The sequence below is a fragment of the Leopardus geoffroyi genome, chromosome B4 (genome assembly GCF_018350155.1).
Source record: "Leopardus geoffroyi isolate Oge1 chromosome B4, O.geoffroyi_Oge1_pat1.0, whole genome shotgun sequence".
Lineage (NCBI taxonomy): Eukaryota > Metazoa > Chordata > Mammalia > Carnivora > Felidae > Leopardus > Leopardus geoffroyi.
This window is the reverse complement of record NC_059341.1, coordinates 137,835,951-137,852,659: the sequence shown is the minus strand read 5'-3', so window position 1 is coordinate 137,852,659 and position 16,709 is coordinate 137,835,951. Positions and strand designations below refer to the sequence as shown.

The following is a 16,709-nucleotide window of genomic DNA, read 5'->3' as shown; positions in this document are numbered from 1 at the left end:
GCGCGGGCCACCCCCCCACCCGAACCCCCCGGGCCCCTCCCCCCGCGGGGCCTCCGGGACCCGCCGCCGCCGCCGCTCACCTTGGTCCCCGCGCCGCCGCCGCCGCCGCCGCTGCCTCCGCGCAGAGCTGGAGCCCGGGCCGGGGGAGGGGGCCGCGGAGGCCCCGCCCCGCCCCGCCTCCGGGCGCGCGCAGGGGCGCCGGACGCGGTCACGGCCACCGCCGCCCGGGCCGGCCGCTGCCGGGAGACCCGCGGGAGGAGGCGCCCCGAGGCCGCTGGTGGGGGTGGGGGTGGGGTGGGTTGGTGGCAGGGGCTCGCCCCAGCTGGGAGCCGGGGGTGGGGTGGAGTGGGCCGGGGCGCCCTCCGCGGACCCCCCACCCGGTGCGCTGGGCGGGCTGTAGGCGGTGACCGGCCGGGGACGGGGCGCTCCGGCCACCCAGGAACCCACCCCTCGGCGGTCCCTAAACGCCCGCCGAGCGCCCTCTCCTCGAGCCTAGGCCTGTGCGCGGCGCTGCGGACCGGGCGGAAAACCCAGACACTCAGATCCAAGTCCCTGCCCTGGGGCTCGGGGTCTGCCGGCTGGCCGAGGGGGCAGGGACGGGGGCTGACAAATGCTGTCGCAGCACCTGCACTCCCCGGGGCTCTGGTTCTCCAAGGGTGGCCCCACCTGCTCCGTGGGGGTCACGTGTGAGCAATGCACCTTCTCAGGCCCCACCCCAGACTTAGAGGATCCAGGGCTGGGGCCTAAAAGCAGGGTGTGGACAAGCTCCGCAGGTGATTCCCAAGCTCGGGGGGAGTTTGAGAAGTGCTGTCCTGATTGAAATATCCAGCGGCCCGGGCGCCAAAGCCCAGAGGACGGGGGTCTTTTCACCCTTTGTTTGTTTACAAAGGTCCACCTCCTCTCCTTTGTGACACTGTGTTGGTGGGAGAGGGAGGGGGACAGGGGTGAGGGTGGCTAGCACTTCTCTGGCAGGATGAACCATCAGAGCAGGGCGCAAGGCTGGGGCCTCCCCACGTGGTTACTGGTCCTTGTGTGTTTTAAGGTGCAGTGATGGTTTTAAGTTTTGAAATGCAACTATGCAAATATTTCTGTCTGTAATCAGGACGAAAGCCTACCTTTCTCTCCCATGATTGTACTTGTTTTTAATACGCTTCATTTTTTAATTTTTGTGAGAGAGACAGAGAGAGCGAGCATGAGCGAGCAGTGGGCAGAGAGAGAATCCCAAAGCCGGTCTCGAGCTCACCAACCGTGAGACGGTGACCTGAGCCCAAGTCGGATGCTTAGCCAACTGAGCCCCCCAGGCTCCCCAGATGGTGCTTGTTTGAAGCTAAGCTACCTGCCCTCGTTAAACTGGGACAGGTTGGGGGGCACCTGGGGGGGGGTTCAGTCGGTTGAGCAGCTGATTCTTGATTTCGGCTCAGGTTGTGGCCTCGCAGTTCGTGAGTTCGAGGCCAGAGTGGGCTTGGGATTCTGTCTCTCCCACTCTCTCTGACGGTCTCCTGCTTGTTCTCTCTCTCTCCCAAAATCAATCAATCAATCAATCAATCAATCAACATTTCTCGAAAAATGGGAGAGGTGAGCCAGCAGCCCTTCCTGGTGAGTGGAGGCCAGGAGAGGGAGTGTGCTGATGGGCTTTGCCAGGGTCCAGGGACAAGAAACTCTGCGTGGGCGGCGGGCCAGGGCGTCCAGAAGGTGGAGAGGCCATCTGGACAGAGGCACCAGCTGGAGCAAATGCATGCAGGGAGTGTGTCCTGGGAATTTCCAGCATGTTCTCTGGACTCTCTCAAACAGCTGCCCCTTCTTTTTTGTTCCCTCACCCTGCTTTGGTTTTCTTCCTAATGTTTGCACTTGGAGTTATATTCTATCGTTGGTCATTTCTTTACGGTTGAGTTTGTCCACGAGGATGTGAATTCCCTGAGAGAGGGGACTTGTCTCTTCTCTTCCCCCAAAGCGTCCCCAGTGGTTAGGTACTTTGAAGGTGCCAATGAGGTGTTGACGAGTGGCCCCATAATGAACACTACTGATCGCTTGTCACTTTTCTCCCCAGAGCCGTTCACCGCGGGGTTCTGCGCCCACCCCGATGGATGGATGGCAACCCAGCCGGTTGGGGCTGGCTAATGGAAGCAGCAGCTGGGGATCAGATTCCCACTGCCCATGTGCAGCGTTGCAGGCACTGGCTGTGCCCCCTGTGACCGTCACTCTGGCCGGGAGGCCCCACCACAGCTGTAGGTCCCGCGGGCTTCCGTGTGAAACACCGTCTCCTCTTTTCTTTCTTCCAGCTCCACGGATGGGAGTAGCTTCCTGCAGTCACAGCCTCTGGGTGCCCCTGAACCTGCCCACGCCTCTGTAAACAGTCCCTTTAGCGCGTCCCTTATTTGGGTCACACCTATGACACGATGGTAGATACGTGTCATCACACATTTGTCTCTCTGTCTCTCAAAAATAAACATGAAAAAAATTGTTTGAAAAACGCCCGAGACCACGCACTGAGAAAGGACAGAGCCCGTATTTGAACCCAAGACCCTCTGTTTAATTAAAAAAAAATTTTTTTTAATGTTTTATTTATTTTTGAGACAGAGAGAGAGACAGAGCACGAGCAGGGGAGGGGCAGACAGAGGGAGACGCAGGATCCGAAGCAGGCTCCGGGCTCCGAGCTGTCGGCACAGAGCCCGACGCAGGGCTCGAACTCAGGAACTATGAGATCATGACCTGAGCCGAAGTTGGATGCTTAAGCGATTGAGCTACTCAGGTGCCCCCCAAGACCCTTTGTTTTAAAGCCCCTATGTCTGGCTGTTTGGGGGTTTGAGCTCTTCTCCCCCCAGGGGTCTAGGACGGGGGGTAAACAGTGACAATGAAGCTGACCCCTGGAGCTCCTGGAGGGCATGGCGGTGGCTGTGCTCCCAGGATGCCCCTCTGCCTCTTTCAGCAACTCAGTGAGAGCTGAGTGTGTCCCCTGGGGCCTGGCAGGAAACCCCAGCGACCTCGTGTGTGTGTGTGTGTGTGTGTGTGTGTGTGTGTGAGAGACAGAGACGTTCCGAGGGTCACGTGAGGCTGTGGGAAACCACCAGGAGGCTCAGGTGAGGCCCCTGTCCCTGCCACAGCAGCTGGTTGACCTTCTATTTCCTTTCTTTCTTCTCTAAGTGAGCAGACGAGGCCCTCGCCCACTGTGCCCCCGCCCACTGTGTGCCTGGACTGTCCCGGAGCCGAAGGGCACAGTTCCTGCACCCAGGAGACCAAGACTCAGTCCCTTGTCGAGTGACCTCTCCGCTCCTCCGAGCCTCAGGCTCCTGTCTCCACAATGGGGATGGTCACGCTTGCTGATTTCACAAGTTTGTGTTCTTACTTATTCATTGTTGATGGAGTCGTTGAAAGATGTTTTACAAGCTGTTGCTCAGTGCCTGGCACGTAAGAAAAGCGCTTTGCAAATCTATAGCCCTGTGCGGAATTTAGTTCTCTGATGGGTGAGTCTCTGTTGTGGGACAGGGTGCAAACCCGCGGACTCAGGCCTCTGTGTGTGCGTGGGGGGGCATCCTTGCAGACCCCCACCCAGTCAGGGCAGACAGAGAGACAGAGGCCAGCGATGTGCAGTGACTTACCCAGTGTCACACCGTGTGCCGGGCGGGTAACCCACACGCCCTCTCCCCGCCGATGTCCACGTCCTAATCCCCAGAGCCTGTGAGTCTATTACCTTGCAGGGCAAAAGGCGCTTTGCAGATGTGATGAAGGATCTTCAGATGGAGGGATGGCCCTGAATTATCCAGTGGGCGCCCTTGACATCACAAGGATCCTTCTCAGAAGGAGGCAGGAGGGCCAGAGTAAGAAAAGAGTGGCACGGAGGGACAGAGACAGAGGGGGATAGGGAGGTGGCACGCCTGCGGCTTCGAGGGGGGCGGAGGCCACAAGCCACGGAATGCAGGTGGTCTCTAGAAGCTGGAAGAAAGTAACGAGACAGATTCTCTTTGAGCCTCCAGAAAGAATGCCGCCCTGCCCGCTTCCGGCCTCCAGAACCGCGAGAGAATGATTTGTTTAAAGCCCGAAAGTGTGTGGCCACTTGTTAGAGGGGCCACAGGAGGCTAGTTTATACAGCAAGGCCAGGTTTGGAAGCTGGTCGCCTGCAGCTCAGCTGCGCCCTGCTCCCCCAACTCCCGGGCTGCCGCCCGGGGGCTCCTGGGACATTGGCCGGTGCTCCAGGATTCACTTTCCTCCCGTAGGGTGCTTAAAAAGTTACAAAAAAAAAATATACATAAAATAAATAATAACGGAAAAAGCACAACAAACGTGACTCCCAGCCTCGCCTACCCAGGGGACCCCAGCTGTTATTCCAGATCAAGAAGGTGGGCGCCGGGCCGCATTTGGTGACGCGAAGGGAAAATACGGGTTTCTGAGTAGCGATGACGCGACAGCGGCTCTCCTTCGGCACCTCAGCTTCTTGGACTTGACCCCTTGTCTCAGAGGCTCCGGTGGATGGCACTGGATGTGCGGGTCCCTCCGCACCCCCCCCCCCCCGGCAAGCACCTGTTAATGACGGAGCGGGGGCGCTGGGTCCCCAGGGCGCAGCACAGGGCTGGGGCCACAGCAGGTGTTCAGCGAACGTCTCACAAGTGATGCAGGTGCCCTGCGGAGCTCCGCACGGAGTTGGCACCCGAGAGCTATTCCGACAAAGGCACGCCTCGCCCGTGTGCCACACCTGGGATTTACGCACGGCCGTTGCCCCTGGACATCGCACCTGTGTGCCACACGTGGGTGTGGCGCACAGGAGTGACAGGTGGCGTGAGAGGAGGCTGTGGGAGCTGGGAAGGCCTTGAGGCCTCCACGCTGGCCCCAGGCCAGGGCCGGGTGGGTTGGCGGGAACGTTGTCCTTGGCTGTGTCTCTCTTAGGAGGTTCCAGACTCTTCCTTTGGACTCTGGAAGTGTCAGCTCCCTTCAGGAGGGCACTGTCTGAATGGAGCCCACCTCCACAAGCTGGTACCAAGAGGTTACCTCCTTGGTATGATCCAACCTTGAACCTCTCGTCTTGGGAATGTCCTCCGGCCCCATCCACCCAGGATTCCAGTCCACCCAGACTGCCTGGCCCCTGACCCCCACAGGAAGTCCAGGGGACCTGGGGGGGCCTCAGTGCAGAGCTTGGCCCATCCGTCGTGTCCACCCCGGAGCCCCCCATCCCAGCATGCGGTGCATTCGGGAAAATTCCTGAACATTCGGGCCCTTCCCTTTCTCCGGAGAACCCTCCCTCTTCAGAGCAAACAGCTTGTCCTCCCGTGGAACGTAGACACTTACACGGAATATCAGCGTCCAACAAGGCCGCTAACGGATCATCAAGACGAAGACAAGACCCCTGGGTCATCACTGAACACGGACGACCGCATGAACATCGTCCAGGCCACAGAAGGACCAAACCTCCCCGGCCCGGCTGCAGGAGCACCGGCTGCTTCACCAGCCCCGGCTCCGGGCAGGACCGGGCTCCCTTCCCTGTGGATGAGGGTCACCCAGAACCCCCCTTCCTGCCAGCGGCCGGTCCGGAGCAGACCCCCGCCTCCTCAGGCCCCCCACATCCCCCAGCACTCCCCCAACACCCCGTAAGTCCTTTCTAACCCCCTTACTGAATGCCCACGCTGTCGGGGTGGCTCTCCCCGGCACCCCCCTTCCCCCCAAGGTCCACGTCCTAATCCCCAGAGCCTGTGAGTCTATTACCTTGCAGGACAAAAGACACTTGGCAGACGCGATTAAGGATCTTCAGATGGAGGGATGGTCCTGGGTCACCAAAGTCCTCCTGCAAACCCTCAGACTGAGGGCGAGAGAGCTGGAGGGGAGGTGGGAGGTTCGAGCCCGGCTGGTGGCTGTGCCAGCTGAAAGGGAGACCGTCTGCCACGGATACTCCTGTGGTGACAGGGCCCTGGTGGCCGGCTGGGGGAGGTGACCCAGCGCGGCCAGTGGGCAGAATTGCCGGGCTGGGCTGGAGGGGTGGGGGCTCTGGCCGAGAGCGGGTGGCCGCCTGACTCTCCCTCTGGTTCTGGCTCCAGCATTAAGATTCATCTGCTCTGGGCCCTTGTCCCAGTTGAAACCCAGGCGTCCCTCTGTCTTAGGCGCTGGGTGGGCTGCTGGCCCACTGGCCCGGGGTGGGGGTGGGGTGAGTCTGGTTCAATCTGAGGACCATTTTCCATGTTTTCCATGGGCCTCATCTATGCTAAGCTTTGCATTTGGGGCTGGGCTGCAGATGGGAGCCCTGGGCAGCTCCGGGGGCAGGGGACCCGGACTCTGAAACCAATTTTGCCACTGGTGTGACAAGGGCTATGATACTGGGAGCCCAGAAAGGGCCCTGGGGAGCTGGGTGGGGGGGAAGATACCCCTCTCTTCCTGGGAGTTCAGTGGCAGTTTCCTACAGAGGGCAGACCTCAGCTGGGGACTCTGGGACCAGTGCTCACCCCCCAGGCCGGTGCCCTTGAGCGTGGAGGTTCCTGTTAAGTACCCCAGGCCTGGTGCCTGCCTGTGAGGGTCTTGGGTTCAGATCCAGGCACTGAGGCAAGGCAGGGGCGCCTGACAGGGTGAACTCGGCAGGACCTGGCCTGCCAGCCACGTGGGCCCGATTCTCCTTCTGGAGACCCACTCACTCACCCCTCCCGGTGGGAATGGCTCTGGCTGAACAACGGTCCCTCCCCTACCCCGGGGTGGTGGGGGCGGAGTGCAACTTGGGGATGAAAGGGATCTGGGCCGAAGCCCTCCACACAGCCAGCCCCTGTCCCCCTGCCCCTCCAGCGCCTACCCTAAGAACCTGGCAGTGGGCTCCCTGCCCTCGGCCCAAGCATCCGGGGCCAGGGAGCGGGATTAGCGGAGCCCAGCCGTCCTGCCAAGGAGCTGTCTTCAATTGCTGCTTTCTGATTTCCCAAACAGAACAAGCCTGGCCACCACAGAAACCCCGGCCCAATTGGCCTTAAAATAACTCAGCATCCTCGGTGGCCTTCTGGGCAGAAGCAGCCCCTGCAGCCTTCTCCCCAAGTTCAGCCTTCCTGGCTGCCCCATTCAATGCTGGGACCATCTCCCCCTCCGTGAGGCCGGGCCTGGTGGACACTGTAGATTCCCTGGGGTTTTCTGCACGGATGATGGTGACACTGGCACTTAGAGACGGGCTGAGGGGCGCCTGGGTGGCGCAGTCGGTTAAGCATCCGACTTCAGCCAGGTCACGATCTCGCGGTCCGGGAGTTCGAGCCCCGCGTCAGGCTCTGGGCTGATGGCTCAGAACCTGGAGCCTGTTTCCGATTCTGTGTCTCCCTCTCTCTCTGCCCCTCCCCCGTTCATGCTCTGTCTCTCTCTGTCCCAAAAATAAATAAACGTTGAAAAAAAAATTAAAAAAAAAAAAATCCTTTATTCTGGTAATGAAGTGAATCGCACTGATTGATTTTGAATATTAAATCAAGCTAGCATTCCTGGAAAAAAGCCCACTTTGTCACGCTTCGTTATTCTTTGTGTATTTTGCTGGGCTTATCATTGTGGTGAGGGTTCGCATCCACGTTCAAGAACGGTATTGGTCTGTAGTGTGATCTCCTCTCTCGCTCTCTCGCTCTCGGGTGAGGTCCTTGTCAAGTTCAAGTATCAAGATGGCTCTACGTCGTTAGAACAATCTGTGATGTGTTCCTTCCTCCTCTGGTGTCTGAAGGGTTTCTGTAATAATCGTGTTGTTTCTTCCTTAAATATTTGAGATAGTTCGCCGGTGAGGCCAACAAGGCCCAAGTTTCCCTTGAGGAAGGGAAGTTTGAATTACAAATTCTATTTAAAATAGGTACGAGGGTCTTTACATTTTCTGTGTTCTTCTTGGGCCAGTTTTGGTAAGTTAGGGCTTTCAAGGAGTTTGTCTGATTCACACGAGCCATCAAATGTGTCGACATGAAGTTTTTTGCAACGTTCCCCTACGATCCTTTAATGTAGGTTGGGAGTCTGTAATCACGTTTCTACTTTCCTAGTATTGCTAATTTGTGTGTATGTGTGTGTTTCTTTTTCTTTTCCTTGATCAGCGTCACCCAGGCTTTGGCTATTTTATTAATCTTTTCAAAGAACCAATGATTGACTTTGTTGATTTTTGTATTCATTTCCTGTTGCCGCTGTAGCGAAATGACTTAGGGCCCAGCGACACTCATGTATCACCTTATGGTCCTGAAGGTCAGAAGTCTGACGTGGGTCTCACGGGGCTAAAATCAAGGTGTCTGCAGGGCTGTCTTCCTTTCTGGAGGCTCCTGGGGAGAGTCCCTCCCGGTCTCTTCCAGCCTCTAGAGGCGGCCCGCACTCCTTGGCTTGCGGCCCCTGCCTCCCTCTTCAGAGCCTGGGATGGGGGGCTCAGCCCTGCTCTGATCTCATCCCTCGGAACCTCTGCCTCCTTGTTCCACCTTTAGGGACCCTTGTGATTGATTACACGGGGCCCACTGGAATAGTCCAGGATAATCTCTCTGTTTCAGCAGGCTTAATTTAAGCCGTGACCTCGATTCCCCTTTGCCGCCTATTGTAACACATTCCCAGATTCCGGGGATCAAGGTATGGATGTCTCTGGGGGGCTGATATTTTGTATTCTATAATTTTCTCTATTATTTTCCATTTCATTAATTTTCTCTCTTTATTTCTAGTCTCCTGCTTACAGTGAGTTTAATTTGCTCTCTGGATTCTATTATTTTTAATTATTGTTTTAAGCCACTAAGTGTTGGGGTGGCTTCTTTTTTTTTAATGTTTATTTATTTTTGAGGCGGGGAGGGGTAGAGAGAGGGAGACACAGAATCCAAGGCAGGCTCCAGGCTCCAAGCTGTCAACACAGAGCCCGACGCGGGGCTCAAACCCACAAACCGCGAGATCATGACCTGAGTTGAAGTTGGACGCTTAACCCACTGAGCCACCCAGGCGCCCTGTTCTCTGGCTTCTTTAGATTACTGGCTTTAAATCTTTGTTATTTTAAAAATATAAGCACCGAGGGGCACTTGGCTGCTTCAGTCGATGGATCGTGTGGTGTTCATCTCAGGGTTGTAGGTGTGAGCCCCATGCTGGGTGTACAGATAACTTAAAAACAAAATCTTGGGGTGCCTGGGTGACTCAGGTGGTTAAGCATCCAACTATTGGTCTCTGCTAAGGTCATGATGTCACAGTTCATGGGATCGAGCCCCGTGATGGGCTCTGTACTGAGAGCCTAGAGCCTGCTTGGGATTCTTTCTTTCCCTCTCTCTCTCTCTGCCCCTCCCCTGCTCATATGTTCTCTCTCTCTCTCTCTCTCTCTCTCTCTCTCTCTCTCTCTGTCTCTCTCTCCCACACACACACACACACACACACACACAATAAATAAATAGACTTAAAAAACAAAACCTTTAAAAAATACATACATATATATACATGTATATATATATACACACTGAAAACCATAAAATTCCTTCTAAGCCCTGTGTTAGCTGCTTCCCACAGATTTTGACACATATTTTCATTTCCATTCCGTTGAAAATATTTTCTCGCCTCCCCTGAATTTCTTCTTTGACTCACAGGCTTCTTTCGCTGTGTGTTTTTTTAAATTTCCCAACATTCGGACCTTTCCTAGATTGTTTCGTTATTCTGAGTCAATGAGAGAGGAATTCTCTGCGTGGTTTTGGTAAGCGTATCCAGACTCGTTTCGTGGCCCGGGAGCTGCTCTGTGTTGGTGAACGTTCCACGTGGCCTTGAAATGCACGTTTGGAAGTTGTTCGGCGGCCTGCTCTACAGGTATCAGTTGGGACAAATTGGCTGCTCAGGATTCTGTATCACCATCTCCCCTCTGTGGCCGCGGTCCCAGGACTCGCCTCCGCTGCTTGTAAACCCCTGGCCCTTCCCCTGGGCCTGGGGTCAGTGGCTGTGGCTCGCCACTGAAGAAGGAGGGAGAGAAATTGAAGCGATGCTTTGGTCAAAATTTGTCCTGGAAACGAGATGTCAGGTCATAAGCGACCCAGGCAAACGTGTGAAATGCTCGCGTGGAGGCCAGGTGAGCAGGTGGCCTGGAGTGCGGGCAGGCGGGCAGGTGTTCACCTGTTCCGCTTTCCAAGTCCCTGCGTCCCGCCAGGGACCAGCATGGGTCCGGTGCTCCCTAACGACTCCTCCATGCGGGAACCACCGGAGGGCAGGGCTCAGCCAGATCTGGGTCCACGTCCTGGCTCTGCCCCAGGGAGCTGTGCGATCCTGGGGGGTCATTCACGTCCCTGACCCTCGGCTTCCTCATCTCTTACGTGGAAGGGTAATCGGTGCTTTGCAAGTGTTGAGACGAGCAGAGAAGGACTCCTGTCCGGCATAGCGCCTGGCGTGGGGCGGTGCTCAGCCTTTACTGCTGCTGTCCAGCGCCCTGGGGGCTCCTGGGCACTCTCTGGTCTGTCCAGAAGCCTCGGGTGGCTCTGAACCTTGGAAGCGGCACCAAGGAGGCCTCTTTGGCGCCTTGTTATAATCCCCATCCCCTTATAGACTCCTTTCCTGGCTTCTTGGCCTCCGAGCATCCAGGGGCACTTTGATTCCTCCTAGAGACGCTGGGCTCACTACTTGCAGCCGTTGCCCGAGCTCTCACTGTGGGGTTCAGGCTGGAGAAAGATCTTTCTCGTCTACCTCCCTCGTCTTTCTCTCTGCTGCGTCACCTGGTCACCTGGATCGTCCACCTAGGGAGTGGGTGCCTCGGCTTGGAACACGGTTAAAGCAGGAAGATGGACACAGGGAAGTCGGCGAGGAACGAGATCCTGCCGCCTCTCGCTCCGTTGCCTTTAAAAGCTGGTCTCGGTGTTTCTGGGGTGCGGTTGCCTCTTTGTCCCTCCACCCTCTGCCCCGCAATCTCCACCTCACCCTCCAGGAACGGCCGCAGTTCGGGCCGCATCTGAGAGGGGCTCCCTGCCTCCGTGCCTGCCAGCCAGCACCTCACTGTGGCATTGGGCTGGAGCAGGTATGGGACGGGGCAGCACCCACCAGTGGGCATCGTCTGGCCCTGGAGCCTGGCTGGGCCTTAGCCCCAGCTGTTCCCTGTAGCAGCGGCATCCCCGCCCTGGCTCCCGCAGATGCTGGGCCGTGGAGGTGACCGCTGCCCCCGCCCCCGGCTTCCCACAGCTGCTTCCTGCCCTTCTGCTGCAAGGGGCTCCCCCAGGACAGGCGTGACCCTGCTCCAGGGGCCCAAGGGACCTTTGTCTCTGGCCCTGATGGAAGCCCTGGAGCGCCCTGGCCTCCTTGCGGGTCCTGTGGGACATCAGCTGAGCCGGAGGGGTCCCGCGTTCGCCCTGGGCTCCTGCTGGCGGCTCCGGTGTGACCCTGGGTGGAAGGACTTCTGTTTGGCTCAGCCAGCAAGGGCCCAGGACAGACTCAGTCCCAGCTCACGGAATTCTCATAATGGGAACCTCTCAGCTCAGTTTGTGACCCATAATAAACGCTCAAAAAATATATTTTCAACAACTGTGTGCATGTAATTACAGGTTTCTGGTGCCCATCTCTCCTCCAGAGCCCGACGGTAACTTGGCGAGAGGGTTTTGTCTGATTTATTTGTCAGTCCCCAGCCCCCGCCCCACCCCTGGCCGGGCTCCAACACCGAGGACACCAGGGACACGGGGCCAGTGACTGAGTGTGGGAGAGAGCAAACAGATGGGCGACCCAAGCCTCCCCTGAGTTGGGGCCTGGCTCCCTGGCCACAGTGCTTGGCCTCCCGGAGCTGGCGGGGTTCTCTGGCCTCTGCCCTTCTGAAGAGCTAGGCGGCCCCTCGATGGGGCCCTGGGCCTCTGAAATAGGACGAGGTTCTGAGACACGAGGATCTTGACACACCCCCTTCTCTCCCCAGCCTCCAAACCGCGTGGCCGGTGGAGGGAACATATAATTTGAAAAAGGCTTCTCTAGTTACATGGAAACTCCTGCCAGGCACAGGGAAATAAATAAGTCGCTGACAAAGGCCAGGAGCCCAGCGCATTTGATCCGCTGCTGTTCTGGGAAGAGGCTGGAGCGGCCCCGGACCAGGGAACAGCCCGTCCCCCTGAATCGGGCCAGCCCGGGGGGATGGGCTGTGAGAGGAGATGGTGCAGTGGCCCGTCCCTGCTGGTGCCCGCCGTCCACGCGTTCTCTCGTGACCGCCCCCCCCCCCCCCCCCCCCGTCGTCTCCATTTACAGGTTAGGAAGCCGCTGGCCAAGGCCATGGACCCGGCTCTGCGGGCTTCTCAGGCAAGCAGGCCTCCCAGCCTCCCAGCCCCAGCCCCAGCCAGGCTCCGGGGAACCGGCAAGAGGCCCTCGGGCAAACCTCATCCTCGTGGGGTCAGAGGGCCAGCGCTGGGGCAGGGCAGGCCGCTTCCCAGCTTCAGATCCGCAACGGCACTGGTGACGACAGACCCCTCTGGACTGGGGGTGGGGTGGGGGATGGGGAGGTTGGGGGGACAGGGGAGTGGCCCTCTGGAAGGGGGGGAAGGCGAACTCCGCGCTGGCTGGAGGCCAAGTCCGCCGTGCGGTTCAGGAAGTGAGCTGCCCGGGTAATTCCCGGTCTGGAAGCCCTTCGCTCTGTTCCTCAGGGCGTTATTTGTAGCCACACGAGTGCCCCACGAAAGTGGACCAGTGGACGGTGAACTGGTGAGGCCTCCTCCCTCCGCAACGCGTCTTCAAGGACGTGGGGAAACGCCGAGGCCAACAGATGAAGTTTAGAGCCCCCCCGGGACGTCCGGGTGAGGAAGGACGAGCCATCAGGGGCGAGCGCTGCACCCCTACCGTCCGGGAAGTTCCTGTTCTTCCTGGTTTTCCCTTGGTGGCATCGGCTACGTTTGCCTCCAGGCCTCGTCTCGGTGGGAAGGAGTGACCTTCACGCGCTGAAGGCGTCCGGCGCCACGAGCCCTCGGTGTGGCTGCTTGTTGTATCTTCATCGCGGGACGCAGCGCCACGCGCACAGTAGGCGCTCAAGGAGCCTCTGCAGGACGAGCCCTGGGAGCAAATGAAAATGAGCTTTGGCACCACGGGTGGGTCCCCAGGGGCACATCCAGGTGGATGCTGACACCTGCAGGGCTCCTCTCGAAGGGATTCTTGGATTTTGTAGGTGAGTGATTGGCAGTTCCCGTCAAGGGATCCTGGCTCCTGACTGAGCCACTCGGTTTGTGGGGCCTCTGTTAGCCTTTCTGTGAAATGGGCACGACGAACCTTACCTCTCCCACAGCCTTCCTCCGGCGTCCCTCCTTTACTCACGAGCGATAACAACATTCACAAGGCTTCTGACACCGGATGTGTGGGTTCCCCCCCACCGCACCCCATCACGCGATTTGGTGACATCAGCTGGGCGTCCTACAATCTCACTCGATTCTGACACCACCTCCCTGGAGGCAGCATCAGACGTCACAGGTGAAGGGCTCAGTCCCACAAGACTGCCCCCCACTTCAGGTGCCGGTGGCAAGCAGGAGGTCCCCAGGGTACCCCCAACTTCTGTCTCGACTTGGCTACGAGCGGGAGGTTGCCATGACCTCGTCCCCCTTGGATTTGGTCACGTGCTAGAACAGCGCACGCAACTCAGGGAAGTACTTACTTCCGTTTACCCGTTTACTGAAGGCTATGCTAAGGACACAGATGGACAGAACAGCCAGGTAAAGAGGTACATAGAGTGAGGTCAGGGAGGGTCCCCGGTGCAGGAGCTCCTGCCCCTGTAGAATTGGGGTGCACCACCCTCCCGGTACATGGATGCGTTCACCATCCCGGAAGCTCTCCGAAGCCTCTACTATTGGGGTTCCATGGAGGCCTCCTCATGGAGGCACCATCAGTCCTTAACTCCATTTCCAGCCCCTAGCCCCTCTCTGGAGGGTGGGGGAGGGGCCGAAAATTCCAGGCCTCTAACCGTGGCGTGGTCTTCCTGGTGGCCAACCCCACCCAGGAGTCCACCCGGAACGAGACACGCTCCTGGTGCTTTTATCCCTTAGGAATTTACAACGGCTTCAGGAGTTCTGTGCCAGGAACCAGGGGTAGAGAGCACCACCTACTTCCTATCATCTCACATCTACTGCAGAAGGTGGGGGCGAGGTCTACTCTGAGAGCAGAGGGGGGTGGCTGGTCTGTGGTTTGAAGCAGCCAGGGTGCCTTGCGGCCGGACGGCGGTGGGGGGCCTTTGTGTGTATGCACCTGCACTCGTGCAGAGGGGATGTTAAGTATCCAGGAGGATCCGGCCTGATAAGCCCACTCGGCAGTGTGTCTGTCTTCTCTCCTCCGCTCCGGGTCGTTGTCTGCCCCTGGCTTAGCAGAGAGGGCGGGCCCAGGCCCTCCCCAGGCCAGCCCCTTGGCACCAGTTGTCTTAGAGCAGGGATGGCCTGTCTGCTCTGAGGATGCTCCCATGGGTCCTGTTCTCACTACTTGTGCCCCTAGCAAGGGAGCCTTGGCCGGGCTGTGAAATCCAGGGCAAAGAGTGGTGCTGACTCTTAGCCTCCTTCATGTAGCTCATCTGGCCTGACCGTCCCCTCCCAACACCCTTGTCCAACCTGGAGCCATTGGAGCCGGAAAAGAGAGAGAAGATACAGGAGTGAATTGAATTCCTTTGTCCCAAAACTGTCACTGGAAGAACTTTCTAGGCTGCCGAAAACCCATCCATCCATCCCTCCCTCCATCCACCCTTCTATCCACCCATCCACTCGTCTACCCATGGGTCCATCCATCCCTCCATCCATCCCTCCCTCCATCCACCCACCCTTCTATCCACCCATCCACTCATCTATCCATGGGTCCATCCATCCAACCTTCCTTCCTTCCATCCATCCCTCCATTCATCCATCCCTCCATCCACCCTTCTAACCACCCATCCACTCGTCTACCCATGGGTCCATCCATCCATCCTTCCACCCATACATCCATCCATAATCCATTTGCCTATCCATCCATCATCCATCCATCCTTCTATCCACCCATCCACTCACCTACCCATGGGTCCATCCATCCATCCATCCACCCTTCCACCCATCACTGCTCCTTGTCTGATTCCTGCTCTGTGGAGCCCCTACTGAGTGCTATGGACACAGGGGTAGCCAGTCTGGTCTTTGACTTTGGGGAATTCACAGTGGGATGGGAGAGATGGAAGCAGATAGGGACAACCTCAACGCTAGGTAATGAGTGCTGTGATGAGGGTGTCCAGCAAGGCTGGGATGTGGCTTCCTGGACTTTCTGGCGGGGTGGAGGATATGCCTTGGGGATTTGAGTGGGAGGCAAAGCAGGAGAGGCTGTGGGGCCAGGCTTGCTTTTCCATATGAATTTAGGGATCGACTTCTGCAAAACAGGCAGCTAGGATTTTGGTGGGGTGGAGGGCCTTCATGTGGAGAGCAATGGGGAGCCATGGGAGAGTCTTGAGCAGACCAGTTACCCCCCAACCCCCTGCGAGTTCTGCTCTTGGGACCTCAGCTTGGCCCTTGCCGGTCGGTTCCCGTGCCTTCCCCCTAGGACCTGAGACCAAACTGCCCGCAAGCACACGGCTCATCGGACGGAGAACTGAGACATTAACGTGACTTGGGCATTCCAGAAATTTCTTGTCCAGGGAAATAGTGTTGCAAAGCACTTTATTGTTTCAGAAGCTTCCAGAAAATCCATTTATCTGAGCAACTGCTCACTCAGGTGAGCAAACTCCTCGGCACGAAATGACCGTTGGCTCACCACCAGGTGCTTGGATACCCAGCCCTTTGCTGTGCCCACCAACACCATTCCGCTGTATCAGGAGTAGGCTGATACCCGTGCCCGCCACTCTCCACTCGGACAGACCCCAACCTCGCAAAGACCCCCCAGCCCCCGCTCCTGTAATCTCTGCTTGATTACACTTCTTAACCTCATGCCTAAACAAATATTTTAAAGCAATAGACTTTACCCTTTAGAGCAGTTTCGCAGCCAAACTGAGTTAGAAAGTACAGAGATTTCCCACACACCTGCGGCCGCCATGCACGGCCTCCCCCATTGTCCACACCCCCCACCACAGTGGGGCATCCGTTCCAATTTTGTGAGCCTGCGTGGACACGTCGTTGTCACGTAGATTCCACAGTCGACGTTAGACTCCCTTCTCGGTGTTGCACATCCTATGGGTCTCGACAAATAAATGTACAGGGACACGTACCCACTGTTGGGAGTGTCCCCACTGCCCTAAAACTCCTCCCTCCTCCCCTCCCCCGGTAACCACGGGTCTCCTTACTGTCTCCCTAGTTCTGCCTTCTCCAGATGTCACAGGGTTGCACTCATGCAGCTTTTGGCCTTTTCAGACTTTGCTTTCACATCGTGCGTTTAAGGTCCCTCTGTGGCTTTTCGTGGCTTGGTAGCTCACGTCTCTTGTTGCCAAATACTTGTCCGGATGCAACGGTTCATTTGCCCGTCTATCTGCTGAGGGATGTCAAGGCGACCTCCGGCTGGTCGGCCCTTTATTGTGGCCGATCACGGAGGTGAGCTTTCGCCTCTGCGAGGCCCTGGACAGGAGATGAATGGTCTCTGTGGCCCTGGGCCAGTCGGGAAGTGACACGGAAGTGACGAGAGAATGAGCCCCGGGTTGGGCTTCCTGGGTGGTCCCGAAAATCCTCAGCAGGACTGGGGAGCCCAAAGCAGGGGTCACGGTGGGGCTGCCCCTGAAGGCTGTTGAGGGCAGGCGGGTTGTAGTGCTGTGCTCAGGGACTTCCTTACCTCCCCCTCACCTCCACGCCCTTGCCCTGGGGGGCGTTAACTTGGGCGCCTCTGGGAGCAGAGAAGATGCTAATCATCGCCCTGTCCCCCAACAGGCTGCTGCA

The 16,709-nt window shown here is 57.8% G+C and overlaps 1 protein-coding gene and 1 long non-coding RNA gene across 2 annotated transcripts in view; both read right to left on the bottom strand.

The window, feature by feature from the left end:
- Positions 1-126, bottom strand: part of PRR5 (proline rich 5) — a 50,014-nt gene extending 49,888 nt beyond the window's left edge. The window contains exon 1 of the mRNA XM_045463492.1: positions 81-126. The gene's annotated coding sequence lies outside the window, so the exon portion shown is untranslated. The remainder of the gene's footprint in view (positions 1-80) is intronic.
- A 2,535-nt stretch (positions 127-2,661) lies between these two features.
- On the bottom strand, positions 2,662-5,805 carry LOC123590375. Its single transcript, XR_006708732.1, has 3 exons — positions 5,692-5,805; positions 3,689-3,930; positions 2,662-3,469 (listed from the first exon to the last, which is right to left on the bottom strand). It is a non-coding gene; the product is annotated as an uncharacterized LOC123590375 (long non-coding RNA).
- Positions 5,806-16,709: the final 10,904 nt, after the last annotated feature.